Source organism: Heterocephalus glaber, unplaced genomic scaffold (genome assembly GCF_053883595.1).
Source record: "Heterocephalus glaber isolate CG9 unplaced genomic scaffold, H.glaber_assembly_v1.0 deba00001790, whole genome shotgun sequence".
Lineage (NCBI taxonomy): Eukaryota > Metazoa > Chordata > Mammalia > Rodentia > Bathyergidae > Heterocephalus > Heterocephalus glaber.
The window spans coordinates 2,660,564-2,671,142 of record NW_028258473.1 but is presented as its reverse complement, the minus strand read 5'-3'; the positions used below and the strand labels follow the sequence as shown (position 1 = coordinate 2,671,142).

The 10,579-nt window shown below is 39.9% G+C and overlaps 1 pseudogene; it reads left to right on the top strand.

Annotated features, from left to right (window-relative positions):
• Positions 1 to 8,131: 8,131 nt before the first annotated feature.
• On the top strand, positions 8,132 to 9,414 carry LOC101710583 (E3 ubiquitin-protein ligase makorin-1 pseudogene; annotated as a pseudogene).
• The last annotated feature ends 1,165 nt before the right edge of the window (positions 9,415 to 10,579 follow it).

Here is a 10,579-nt window from a genome sequence, read left to right as displayed (position 1 = left end):
TACAGGGGGTAATTTCAATTCTTTTACATTTACTTAGACATGTCCTATGAGCTAGCACGTGGTCTATTCTGGAGAATGACCCGTGTGCAGCTGAAAAGAATGTGTATTCTGATTTTGTGATGTGGAACACTCTGTAGACATATATTAAATCCATTTGTACAATAACTTGGTTCAGTTCTAGAATTTCATTTTTAACTTTTTGTCTAGATGATCTGTCTATTTTTGATAGTGGGATACTGAGTTCCCCCACTACAATTGTGTTAGTGCTTATTTGGTTTTTTATGTCCATTAATATTTGTTTGGTATAGTTGGTGGCATTTGTATTTGATGAATATATTTTTAGGATTGTCATCTCTTCCTCTTGGATTGTTCCCTTCACCAGGATGTAGTGACCATCTTTGTCACTTTTAATTAGATTTGGTTCAAAATCTACTTTGTCTGCAAATAAGATTGCTACCCCTGCTTTTTTCTGGGTTTCTATTGCATGGAGAGCTCTTTTCCATCCTTTTACTTTCAGCCTATGAATTTCTTTTTTAGTTAGATGTGTTTCTTGTATACGGCATACTGTTGGATTTTGCTTCTTAATCCATTCTGTCAGTTTATGTCTTTTGATTGGTGGATTGAGGCCATTAACATTGATAGTTATGATTGATAGATATTGACTCATTCTTATGATATTTTACTTTTATTTCTTATTTTCCCCCCTTTTCCTTTAGTTTCTAACCTTGTCTGGTGGCTTCCCTCTGTTGGGTGTCATGGATTTGTGACCTTCATTGTCTTTTCTAGGATATTACTTAGAATTGTTTGGCGTGCTGGTTTGGTGTTCATAAAATTTCTCAGGTGTTCTTTGTCATGGAAGTATCTAATTTCCCCATCAATTTTGAAAGATAATTTTGCAGGATACAACAGTCTAGGTTGGAAGTTATTTTCTTTTATGGCTTGAAATACTTCACTCCAGGCTTTCCTTGATTTGAGGGTTTGTGTTAAGAAGTCTGCCATGATTCTGATGGGCTCTCTTTTGTTTCTTTTCTCTAACTGCCTGTAGGATATTGTTCTTCTGTTGAGTTTCTGGGATCTTAACTATTATATATCTAGGTGTACATTTTTTGGTCATGGTTAGTTGGAGTTCTACATGCCTCACTTATCTGTATGTCCAATTCTCCACTTCTGTTCGGAAAGTTCTCTACACTTACTTCTGTGAACAGTTTTTTATGTCAATTGTACTTTCTCCACTTTTTTGTGGAGTCTTATAAGTCTTATGTTATTCTTCTTTGCATCATCTAGCAGCTACTGGATTGATTTCTCGTGGTCCCTTACTATTTTGAAGAAATCTCTGTTTTCATGGTCATTAACCATGATCCTGTCTTCTATATCTGATATTCTATCTTCAGATTCTCTTAATCTGCTCTGCATGATTTCAGTGGAGTTTTTAATCTCCTGAATATCTGTTTGAATCTGTTTCATGGATTCCATTTCTTTCTTATGTTGGGTGATCATGGTTTCTATATCTTTCTTATGCTGGGAATTCATGGCTTCCAGCATGTTTCTGAGTTCATCTATTTTTTTATCTGTTTGTGTTCTAGAGCCTCTAATCATGTCTTTCACTCTGCTCCCCATTTCTGTAGTTATCTGGGAAATTATTTCTGCTTTGAATTTTTCTAGAACCTCATTCTTCTGTTTTGTTACTTCCTGTGCTATCAGTTCAGGGTGTCCAGGTGGTGGATTATCATACTTTTCCCCCTCCTTCCCCCCAGAATTTGCCTTTGGTGGGGTGGAAGTCTGGTTTGTGCCTTACTTAAATGTCTTCTCATTTTTGTTTTTGGTACTGTCCTTGGTTTAGTTCCTGGGTTGATACTTTCAAGTTGCTTATTGTAAGTATCTTTGTTGATATATTTAGAACCCTTATGGAATGATTGCTTCTCAGAGGTGTCTTCCAGATATAGCTGGTCTTTAGGATTTTAGTCTCTAATGGCTCTGCGTCTATTTCATTTTCATTATACCAAGAAGGACAACTGATTAGATCAATCACAACACCTTAGCCCAAGTGATACACTCAGCAACACAATAACATCAAGTACCTCTTAGAAAGTGACAGTTTGTGGTAGTTATTAATCTATCACCTTTACTTGTGTGAATTACATCAAAATCAAGGTCCATGGGTTAGCTCTCTTTAGTAATCAGGATGGTGCCACAATTTCTGACATCGCATTTGTACCCCAAAAAATCCAGCAGAGTAGTCCTCACCTGGGGGTAGTTCTGCCCTCTGAAGGACATTCTGCAATGCTTGGAAACAGTGGTGGTATGTTTTGTTTTATTTTGGTGTTATAATGCTGCATGTTTACTACTGGCATCTTGCAGTAGGGACAATAGACGCTATTAAAAATTCACCATTTCCCCAATAAAAGATTGTTAAACCACAGATATCAATGTGTAAACCAGCTGTTGATAAGCCTGGGACTAACAAAAGAAAAGAACCTGGGCCAGGGATTTAGCTCAGTGATTTTGCTGCCCGCTGTGCAAGCTCAAGGACATGAGCTCTGTCCCTGGTACCAAAAAAAAAAGAAGAAAAGAATCTATCTCTTCCCTTATGCTTCTGAGTAGACTTCTAATGTCTCATTGGTCAAAACTGTTATTGGCTTATTGTTATGGTTTGTGTCTAAATGTCCCCCCAAAACCTCATGTAGGTATTCAAGGGGGGCTCGATGTAGAATGTGTGATGCTGATATTAAGAGTGTATATTTACTTAAGAGTATGGCCTCAATGTGCATCCATTTAGTTGTAAATGTATCCAGTTTCTCATTCTTTATGGCTGAACACATTGTCTTTATCCAGTCTCCTGTTTATGGGCAATTGGGCTGTTTCCAAGCTTTAGCTATTACACACTGTGCTGCTATGAACATGGGTGTGCATATATTGCTGGGTAGGGGAAAGGAAAGAAGGGAAAGGAAAAAATATGAGAAAAGGAAAAAATGGAAACAAAGTCTATGTAAATAGGGAGGGGTGGAGGGGTTGAATGGAGAGCAGGGGAATGGGAAAAAATAAGAATCAAGATATAGAGAACCTGGAAGGAAATTCCCTGCCTCCATCCCAGGCTCCTAGGGCAGAGAAGGTGAGCCAGTCCCAGCACCTGGAAGGAAGCTCCCCACCTCCATCCCAGGCTCCTAAGGCAGAGAAGCTCAGCCAGTCCCAGCACCTGGAAGGAAATTCCCCACCTCCATCCCAGGCTCCTGGGGCAGAGAAGCTCAGCCAGTCCCAGCACCTGGAAGGAAGCTCCCTGCCTCCATCGCAGGCTCATAGGGCAGAGAAGCTCAGCTGGTCCCAGAACCTGGAAGGAATCTCCCTGCCTCCATCCCAGGCTCCTAGGGCAGAGAAGCACAGCCAGTCCCAGCACCTGGAAAGAAACTCCCCACCTCCATCCCAGGCTCCTAGGGGAGAGAAGCACAGCTGGTCCAAGCACCTGGAAGGAAGCTCCCCACTTCCATCCCAGGCTCCTAGGGCAGAGAAGATTAGCTGGTCCCAGCACCTGGAAGGAAGCTCCCCCACCACCATCCCAAGCTCCTAGGGCAGAGAAGCTGAGCTGGTCCCAGAACACAGAAGGAAGCTCCCCCGCTCCCATTCCAAGCTCCTAGGGCAGAGAAGGTGAGCCGTGTGAGCACCAGAAGCACCCCCTCCTGTGGAAATGAGAAGACACATAAACAAGTCTCAGAAACAGAATTCTGGATCACCTACAGCAACCCCAAAGGGAAATGAGATGGAACAATCTGATACTCAACCAACTGGACTCTCTGAACTGACAACAGAAGAGGATCTGGGAAAAATGAAATCAGAAATATTTACTCAGATAACAGCAAAGATTTTGCTCATGGTGCAAGACATGATTAATAAATCTAGAGAGGACACAGATAAAAAAATAGAGGATCTGAGGAACATGATGGAATCCCAACATAGGAAACAAATGGAATCCATAAAACAGATACAAACAGATTTCCAAGAGATTAAAAACTCCATCAAAAGTCTGCACAGCAGAATGAACCAATGTGAGGATAGAATTTCACATATAGAAGATAAGATTGCAATTAGTGAGGAGGAAAAGAAAAATTGCTTTAAAGTTGTAATGGAACACTAGAAATCAATCCAGCAGCTGCTAGACGATGCAAAGAAGAATAACATAAGACTGATTGGAGTCAATGAAGAAAGAGGAGAGAGTGCAGATGACATAAAAGAACTGTTCACAGAAGTGATGGCAGAACACTTCCCAAGGAGGGCTAAAGATCTTGACATACAGATAAGTGAGGCATATAGGACTCCAGCTAGCCTTAATCAAAAAAAATCTACACATAGGCATATAATAGTTAGGATTCCAGAAATCCAACCGAAGAACAAAATTCTACAAGCAGTGAGAGAAAAGAAACAAATCACATACAAAGGAAAGCCCATCAGAATCACAGCAGACTTCTCAATGCAAACCCTCAAGGCAAGAAGAGCTTGGAATGATGTATTTCAAGCCCTAAAGGAAAACAGCCTCCAACCCAGATTGATGTACCCTGCAAAACTATCTTTCAAAATGGATGGAGAAATAAGATACTTTCATGACAAAGAGCACCGCAGGAACTTCATGAATACCAAACCGGCTCTCCAAAAAATTTGAGACAATACCCTAGGAAAAGACAATGAGGATCACAAACCCAGGAAAATCAGCAGAATGAATCCACTGGGCGTGACAAATTAAATGCAAAGGGGGAGAATCCAACAAAAAGAAAAAGTCATGACAAGGCTTTTAAAACTTTTAACTTCATCTCCCTAATGAGTGGATAATTCAATCTTACTATTGTACTGATTAGTATTTTTCTGATTCTAGAGTTGCACACCATTCCTTGTGCTATACTGGCTATTTAGCATCTTCTTACATCTACATTTTAATTGGGTTGTCTATTAATGAGTTCTATGAATTCTTTATATATTCTGGTCATAGGTTATATGCATTGTAAATATGGTCTGTTTAAGGACTGGTCTGTTTAAGGACTACTTTTAATTTTAATGATGTCATTTAATTTTCTAAATTTTGATAGAATCCCATTTATCAATTTTTTTTCTTTTATACATCATGTTTTTTGTATCCTAGGTAGTTCTTGCCTACCCTGAATTCATAAATAATTTCCCTTATAATTTCTTCTTAAAGTTTTAGACTTTTAGGCTTTCATATTTAGGTTCATAGATCCCTTCAAGTTATTTTCATATATGGGAAAAAAGGGTTGAGGTTAATTTTTTTATATATGGATACCAGGTGTTCTAGTGCCATTTGCTGCAAACACTGCAAACACTTCTTCCTCGGCTCTTGAATTGAGTTTATATTATATAAAATGCTAATGTTAAAGAATCTTTCAAAACTCTGTGGACCATATATGTGTGGTTCTATTTCTAGATTCTCTGTTTTATTCCACTGATCTATCTGTCTTTCCTTACACCAACACTGCCTTGATTACTGTAGCTTTAGAAGAAGTCTTAAAATTAGGTACTAAACATCTTCCAACACTTTTGTTTTTGTTTTTGTTTTTAACTTTTCTAGGTCCTTTGTACTCCTACATAACTTTTAAATTTCAATATCCAATTCTTCATTTATAGCAAGTATACACAGACCTGAATTTTTATATATACCTTGTGGTTTCTAATCCTGCTAAATTGAAGTACAAGTTCTAGGGGCTCCTAGAGATTTCTTAGTATTTTCTCTGTAGATGATCATTTCATCTACATATAAAGATTTTACTTCTGCAGTCCCAATCCTAACCTAGTTGTGTCATTTTATTTCTAGACTATTTTGGTGGGGCCTAGGTTTCAAAGTTTAATGGACAGATAAAGAATAAGCATATCTGCCCTTGTTCCCCACCTTAAGGAGAAAGCATTGTATCTTCTCCATTTATATAAGGCATTCTCGCTGGAAGTATGGAGTACATGTCTTTAATCTGTTGAGAAGGTTCTGTTCTACTTCTAGTCTCCTGATAGCTTTTACCATGAACAGCTGTAGAATTTAGTCCAATACTTTTTCTCCAACTAGTGACAGGATCATATGGCTTTTTCCTTTCCTCTGTTTAAATGAAAACTTTTGGGGGTGGATCTTCCAATCAATGCTGAACCAACACTGCCATCCCTATAACAAAACCACTTTCTACATCCTGCCAGATCTGACTTCCAGTAGTTTGTTTTGTTAAACAAATTTCTGTGTTCATACTTTTTTCTTCTATTATCTTTATCCAGCTTTAGGATTAGCACAATGTTGAGTTCCTAACATGAGGGGAGAAGTGTTCCTTCTTTTTTCTGCTTAAATCGTTAGCTATAATTTATCAGTTAAAATGTTTGAGCCTGCTGTTGTCATATAGGTGGGTTTTCAAGCTAGGAATATACTTTCTTTAATAGGTGCTATTCAAAATTTATACTTCCTCCAGAGTTAGTTTCATTAATTTGTCTTCCAAGGTACTTCTTAGAAGTTGTCAAATTTATTTCACAAAAGATTTTTGTAATATGCTTTCTATATCCTTTAAAATTCTGTAAAATCTGTGGTAATGTCTCCTAGATCTTAATATTGTAATTTTAAAAATGTATAACTGATATTATGCAACAGGAAGAAAAGGTCTAAAAGACCAAGGGAATTGAGGGGTAGGGGAGGGGATAAAAGGGAAAGGAAAAAATATGAAAAGAGGAAAAAAAAATAGAAACAAGGTCTTTGCAAATAGGGAAGGGTGGAGGGGGTGAAGGGATGGCAAGGGAAGGGAAAAAAAATAAGAACCAAGATACTCACGTAAAGGTAAAAGATCCCAATGATGAATGTAACTGTATTGTATACCTAAAATTTACCAATAAACTGAATAAAAAAAAGAAAAAATAAGAGTGTGTAATTACTAAATCAGTCCACTGATTGGTTTGGCACTCCCCTAATCCCAGTAGTCTTGATAAGATAAAGGGGACAGAAAGATGCTGTTAAGGTCCTGTTAAGATGCTTTGTCTGTCTTCCACTGCCATGAACTGTTGCCCCTTTGCCATATGTCACCCTGCCTTGGAGCCAGCCAATTATGTACCAAAACTTCTACAAACTTTAAGTTAAATAAACCTTTCTCCCTTTATCTTTGTGTGTCAGGTATTTTTTCTCAGCAATGAGAAAAGTAACTAAGACACTTATCCCTAAAGTACTCACTGGCAAGAGTAATGGAACACCAATTTGACTTAAACAAATCAAGCCTGCCCCTGAGCCTATTAGCTCTCTGAAGGCAAGGAGGGCATTGCTGATAGATAGATAATCAACAATCACTTATCTTGGCTACAGAAGATGACTATCATCTTAGTAACATATGTAAACTCTTAAGCACAGGGATGACATATGAGTACTCTATTAGTTTATTAAAATTTTACCTAGAAAGATAAAAGAAAATAATATTATTAAACCAAAGAAACGGCATTTTTGCAGTAGAATTTTATACTTCAGTCTGAGTGTAAAGGGAAGTTTATATCTCAGGGGAGGTTCTTCCTTATACTCTTCTTGTTAAACCACACAGGTGCCCAAAAGGTAAACTCTGCTTTTCCTTCTGTTCCAAGACAGCCAGGAACATCAAAAAAATGTGGAGATTGTATGATGCCTGCTTGCAGCATTGCTAAAGAGGGATAGTTAATTGATACATTTTCCACCTGCTGAAGAAAAAGGACTAGTCACAGAAGTACAGGCAGGCAGGCCAAGCACAATGGCAGAGGCATGAAACATAGTAATGATTCAGTTGGAATTCAACCAGGCAAACAATTCAGAACAGAAGCCAAGTGCCCACTACTGAGTGAGACTATTTACCAACCAGAAACTCTATCAGTGTATGGTAGGATGTAGCTAGGTCGGAAAGCATGATGGTTAAGAAAAGAAGATTTTGCTCTGACTCAGAGACGCAGTGTCGTAGCACTGATACTGAGAAGACTTCTTCCTATCTGTGTTTATCCAAATATCCAATGTCATTCTCATTGTATTTGAAAATAATAATGAAGAATACCTGTGAAAATTTGAAAGGTGTAAAGCTTTAGGACTTGAAAGGACTTTAAGGAATATTCTATTTTAAATCATATTGTCGAGCAGGAGTCTGTGGACCACTGGTGAGGGTCAATGGCTAATGAAAAGGGACTTCTTCCTTCAAGCTCTTCAGACAGTGATTCTGACAGTGAAGCTGGCAAGCAGTTAAAGAGAAAAAAGCAGTTTGCTCCAGAACAACCTAGAAAGAAGCAAAAGGCTGCTGAGACTTCGAGAGCTCTGTCATCTCCTGAGCACAGCAGCAGCAGCAGTGAGAACAACGTGTTCCCGAGTGGGGAAGTGGGGTATTTCATCCATGGGGTTTGTAAGGAAGGAGATAACTGTCGCTGCTCACATGACCTCTCTGACAGCCCCTATGGTGTAGTGTGCAAATCTTTCCAGCGAGGCTAGTGTGTATATGGAGACCACTGCAGATACAAGCACAGAAAGCCATTGAAACAGGAGGAAGCAGCTGCTACAGATCTAACTGCAGAAACATCCCTTGCCACTTCCTCAAGTTCCTCCATCGCTGGACCTTCCACTCGTGGAGATGAATACAAGTGAAGCTGAGTCCAGAAATGCGAACTTCCCAGCCATAGGCCCAGGTTCCAAGGACTGGGTGAATGCCATTGAGTTCGTGCCTGGGCAGCCCTACTGTGGCCACACTGCTCTTGCCTGCCCAGAGGCTGCTGTGCAGGGCTCAGTGCCCAAGGCTGAGTCTGAGAAGGAACCCAGTGTGATGGAGACCAAGAAGCAGCTCTGCACCTATGCTGCCATGAGAGAGTGCCGCAATGGGGAGAGCTGTGTGTACCTGCATGGTGACACCTGCGACTTGTGTGGGCTGCAGGTCCTGCACCCGAAGGATACAGTCCAGAGTTCCCAGCACATAAAATCTTGCATTGAGGCCCATGAGAAGGACATGGAGCTGTCATTTGGTGTGCAGCACAGCAAGGACATGGCGTGTGACATCTGCATGGAGGTGGTGTATGAGAAAGCCAACCCCAGTGAGCGCCCCTTCGGCATCCTCTCCAACTGCAACCAAACCTACTGTCTCAAGTGTATTCGTGAGTGGAGGAATGCTAAGCAGTTTGACAGCGAGATCATAAGGCCCTGCCCTGAATGCCGCATCACATCTCACTTTGTCATTCCAAGTGAGTACTGGGTGGAGGAGAAAGAAGAGAAGCAGAAACTCATTAGGAAATATAAGGAGGCAATGAACAACAAGGTGTGCAGGTATTTTGATGAAGGCCGTGGGAACTGCCTATTTGGAAGTAACTGTTTTTACAAGCATGTGTACCCTGATGGACCCTGATGGCCATAGAGAGGAGCCACAGAGACAGAAAGTGCCAACATCAAGCAGATACTGGGTGGGGAGCTAACTGAGAGCATGAGTGGAACTTGTTTCACGATGAGCTAGAAGACTTTTATGGCTTGGACCTGTAGTGGCTTTGTGTGGCTCGGGAACGGCCTGCCGAGCCTCAGACAGTAACTGTGCCGTGTGGCAGTGCATTGCTCTCCTAGGCAGGCCACTCAACTCCACGTGTTGTCATGATCACTTACCAGGGCCTGCTCTCCACCCCACTTCCCCAAGAATGTGTCATCTCTGTTTCAAAAAGTTAGAAAAAAAAATCATCAAGTTAGAAAATAAGTAATAAAACCTATTGTCTTCAGGGGGCAAATGTGATAATAGAGAGGGAACCAGTCTGTATCCCATGCTGTTTTTTTTTTCTATTCCTAGAGTCTCATGAATTTTTGTGTATTTGATAGGTGTGAACAAGACAGCATGAACTTTACCCTGATACACACCCCTGTCAGCAGAAGGTAAGACATTTATTTTCCAGTTGTTAAAGAATCAAGACTTTTTAACTTAGATCAAGTTAGCATAGGAGTTAGAAGAGTTTTGGAAACACACTTCCTAAATCTTGATTTGAACTATATCATGTCTCATTTCTCTATTATTCAGAATTTAATATCAGAACTCATTCAAGCTGGGCATAGTGACACATGCCTGTAAGTAATCCCAGTACTTGGGAGACTGAGGCAGGAGGATTGCTGTGAGTTTGAGGCCAGCCTGAATTACATAGCAAGACCCTATCAGAAAAAAAAGTACAAAATAAAACCATCCCCTAAACCAGCATTCATTCAATTTGAGTGGATTGGGCACAGGGCTAGTCAGTAGATTCTGAATCACAGAGAACAACCCATATCCACACATGGAACTTTTTATTTCTGGTTCTGCCACCTACTTAATGATGATATCTCATTATTCCTTAGTGCCACAGCTCTCATCCATAGCAACAAAAGTACTTCTTAGTTCATACATTAACCTATTTCCCAGTATTGTTAAAAGGCAACCCCTTCTGAAAATATGAAACATTAAGTAAAACAGTATTTCTGTCATAAGCTTTTTTCTTTTAATTTGTGATGTTGGAGATTGAATCTAGGTCCTTATGCCTGCCAAATGTGCACTCTACCACTGAGCCCAAAAAGTTTTCAATTAATGAGAAAAACGTTGGTCTTTTTTCTTTATGCTGCTTAAGTCCC